The sequence below is a fragment of the Aythya marila genome (assembly GCF_965140915.1).
Source record: "Aythya marila genome assembly, chromosome: 27".
NCBI lineage: Eukaryota > Metazoa > Chordata > Aves > Anseriformes > Anatidae > Aythya > Aythya marila.
In genome coordinates, this window is record NC_139068.1 from 3,825,985 (window position 1) to 3,829,495 (window position 3,511).

At 48.1% G+C, this 3,511-nt stretch overlaps 1 long non-coding RNA gene across 1 annotated transcript; it reads left to right on the plus strand.

Moving 5' to 3' along the window:
* Positions 1–632: 632 nt before the first annotated feature.
* Positions 633–3,007, plus strand: LOC309887808. Its single transcript, XR_014319094.1, has 3 exons — positions 633–651; positions 2,240–2,362; positions 2,880–3,007. It is a non-coding gene; the product is annotated as an uncharacterized lncRNA (long non-coding RNA).
* The last annotated feature ends 504 nt before the right edge of the window (positions 3,008–3,511 follow it).

A 3,511-nucleotide genomic window follows, 5' to 3' on the forward strand; every position in this document is an offset into this window, starting at 1 on the left:
CCCTCTGAGCTGTGCTTGGAAGTGATTCTCCTCCAATCTGTCATTACCCCCCAGATTGTGTACTTACAGCCCTTGAACAGGAGCAAGTTAAGAGTGGCATATATTACTGTCTTCCTATGTCTGTACAAATTTGGGTTGTCAGTTTATACACCGAGATGAAATATAGTTTGCAGATCATAAGAAGTTATGTGCTGAAGTTTGAACCCCACTGTGCCGAGCATTACCCAGCTTTGTTTGCTGCCTGTTACTGGCCATTAACTCCCCAGGCAGGCTCTCTTAGCCAGAATTCAAGTGGCTTTAATCAGGCTTCGTTTACCCTCCTTGGGAAGGAATAAAGTTCATTCAAATTAAGACCGCTTTATTTCCATGTAGAAGCACCCCCCACGTGAGGTTCAGCGTGTTTTAAAGATTTATCTTTTATGGCACACCTTTTCCTCACTCAGATTTCCTTCGCAGAGTCCTTCCCTTGAACAAACTCCCGTTTTCCCAGGAGCACTTCTGGAAGTCATCGCGTTCGTGCCCTGGGTGTCTGCCCAGGGCTGGGAGCTCGGGGCTGGAGTGGCGCCCGGTCCATTAGCATTCAGCTGCAGGAGGAAGGGGAGGAAAAACTCTGCAGAAGCCTGAGACGGAGAGCAAATAAAAGCAGAGCGGGTGAGCAGGAAAACATTGTCTCTTAATTGAGCCGGGGGAGAAGAAGGAGTGGTGGTGATTACAAGGCCTGCAGATCTTTGTTTACAAGAGCTGCCTTCCTGCGATCTGTCACCATCGGCCAGGAGCATCCAGGCTACCCTTGAGAGAGCATCGTGCAGGGGGGAACTGAACCAGAGCAGCTGTAGCAGAGCGTGTGGGGTGCATGTCTGCGTAGGCACTGCTTCAGTGCTCTTCACTGCAGCTGCAAGCATCTTTGGTCCAAACTGCAGAAAGAGAGGGCTTTTGCTCTGTGGCATGTTCCCTTGCTTCAGCCAGGGGCAGAATCACCATGAAGCAGTGTAGGATGTGAGCAGGGCTTGCTCACATAGCCCACATGCTGGTTGTAAAGATGCTTACATACACCGTGCTGTGCATGGACAGGGCAAGAAAATGTGGAGTCAATTTGTTCATCACAATAACAACCTGCATAAGCAGAGTAAGTCTAATGTGTCTGGGACGGTAGAGACCCAGGGTGTCAGTGCTGGAGAGCTCAGCTGCACATGCACAGGGACCATTTCACCAGGTCTTTGGACATCTGCTCTCCACCCTGAGCTCCAGCTCCAGCCCAGCTGCTGGGGGCTTCAACATCCCAGACAAATGGCTCACATCTTTTTTTTTACGCTGGGATGAAGTGCCTGGGCAGAAAGAGAAGGTCTGTGCAGGAGACACAGATGTGTGGCAGCTCTGCTCCGAGTCCTCCAGCCATCTCCTGAGCAGGCAGCGATCAGCCTGGTGATGCTGCCCTGAATTTTTGCCTTGTTTCCCCCTCAAGCTGCTCACTCTGCTGAGGCTGGCACCCGGCGTGCTGCTGGCTTTGCTGCTGCAGGTGGCCAGCACGTAGCGGGGATGTGCTAGCAGGGACTCTTGGCTTGCTGCGACGTGCTGCTTTATTGCAAATAGCTTTGGCCATAGCTGCTGTGATAACAATAAAAAACAACCCCCCCAAAATCCCTTCCTGCTCTATCCCTTTGGCTGGATCCACTGCTGGCAGAGGCTTTGCCAGCACCAGGTGCAAGGGGCTGCTCAGGGGGTGCAATGAAACCCAGCTCTGATTTTTTGGTATGTCCATTTAACCCTTTCCTCACTCCATGTGGGACTCCCTCCCACTGACAAATATTAATTAATTAAAATTGTTAATTTAAAAAAATAAACTTTTGTGAGTGTTGGGATATGAGTCAGGAAGAAATCACTAAAAGAAAAAAGCCTCCAGGTATTGGAATAAAGGTCCAAGTGCCTCCCCCTCCCTTTTCCCACCTTCTCACCACGCCACCACTGCTAGCCATGGGCTAGCTGTGTTCTGATTTTTCTTTGCCTTCGGTTTGGGACATCACTTGAGCAGAGGCCTCAGCATTTACCCTCGTGCTTGAACTGAAGCCATCTTTAAGGAGACTCACAGCCCTTTTGCTGTTTCCTCAGCATCTCTCTGATGAGGGCCAAAGAGCCCTGCCAGTCCCAGCTGGATTATCACGCGGGGCCAGCATCCTCCACACACTGCACGTCTCAGCACTGGTCACAGCTTCCTCGTTCCTTCATTCTGAGTCTCCCTTAGGTTTCATCGAAACCCCACATGGGTGAAGGTTTTACCACAGTGACCTCCTACACATCACAAACCACTAAGTATCGCCCCAGTTCTCCGAAAAGAGCCTGAAGGGATGCAAGATGTTCGGCTCAGGTAAGCAAATTTAAACACGTAACTCCGTCTGACAGTTTCAATTATTATTCTTCTAACTGCACTACAAGAGAGGGAAAAAAAAGATTTATCACAAAAGATTATTTTGGGGGAAGGGGGAGGAGGACGGGGGAACTCTAGAATGTTTTATTTATGGGAATACTGCAAATTACCTTAATAAATTCCTTTACTAAGCTGTGTCAGCTACTAAAACATTGTTCTTTGTGGGTGAATAACTTTTAATTTGAGTGTTCTAGTATTCAGCAGAGTGAGGTAATGGATTAGCAATTGCCTGTATTGTAAATGTCATCTTGGCATAATTAGGGTGATTATTGTTAACCAGTGGAGTTTAGTATTTATCTGTCACTGGGTGAGAGAATATAACAAAGCCCCAATTAGTTATAAATGGTAGTGGGTGGTGGGAATGGAACACAGCCTCTGAAATGCTATTTTTGTTTTAAATTTGTTTCAGTGTTTATTTGGTTTTAACATCAGCATTAATGTGATCTCCCCCTGACAGGAGGGCTTGCAAATCACGTGCGCGTGTAGACGCCTTGGGTGTGAGGCCAGGAATTACAGCGGAGAAGGCATGAGCAGCACTCTGATTTCCTGCACAAAGCATGGATTTTCTCGGTGCCAGATGGAAATACGGATGATCCATGAGTCTGTCCAGTGCTGCAGGCCCAGGAAAGCAGAAAGAGGAGTAAGAAGAGCTTTTTCAATCAACTCCATCCTAATTTCTCCTTTCCTGATGACACTCTCTATTTGCCTTTTGCCCTAGGAGTTGCATTTGTCCTTCAGGTGGGTCAAGCGAATGTCTGATCCATGATAACAGTCCCTTCCTGAAAAATGTGAGCAGAGAAGCAGGAGAAGTTTACATTGGTAAAACAGGGATGCTGGAGTCCTGGAAGTTAGTAAACATGACTCCAATTCACATCCATCTATGTTTGTACAGACATTTGCACCCACTGAAGGCAGGGCAGTTTAGGTGGCCTTTCCAAATCCAGCCCTCAAAGCAGCAACAGTCTGGAGACACCTGACTGGGCTGAACTTGCTGTGTAATCGTCTCTGACGGACACCTGCACACCCAGGCTCGGTGCCAACATTGAGTTTTAGGTCTTAATTCCCACTTAGGCTTCTCACTGCTCATTC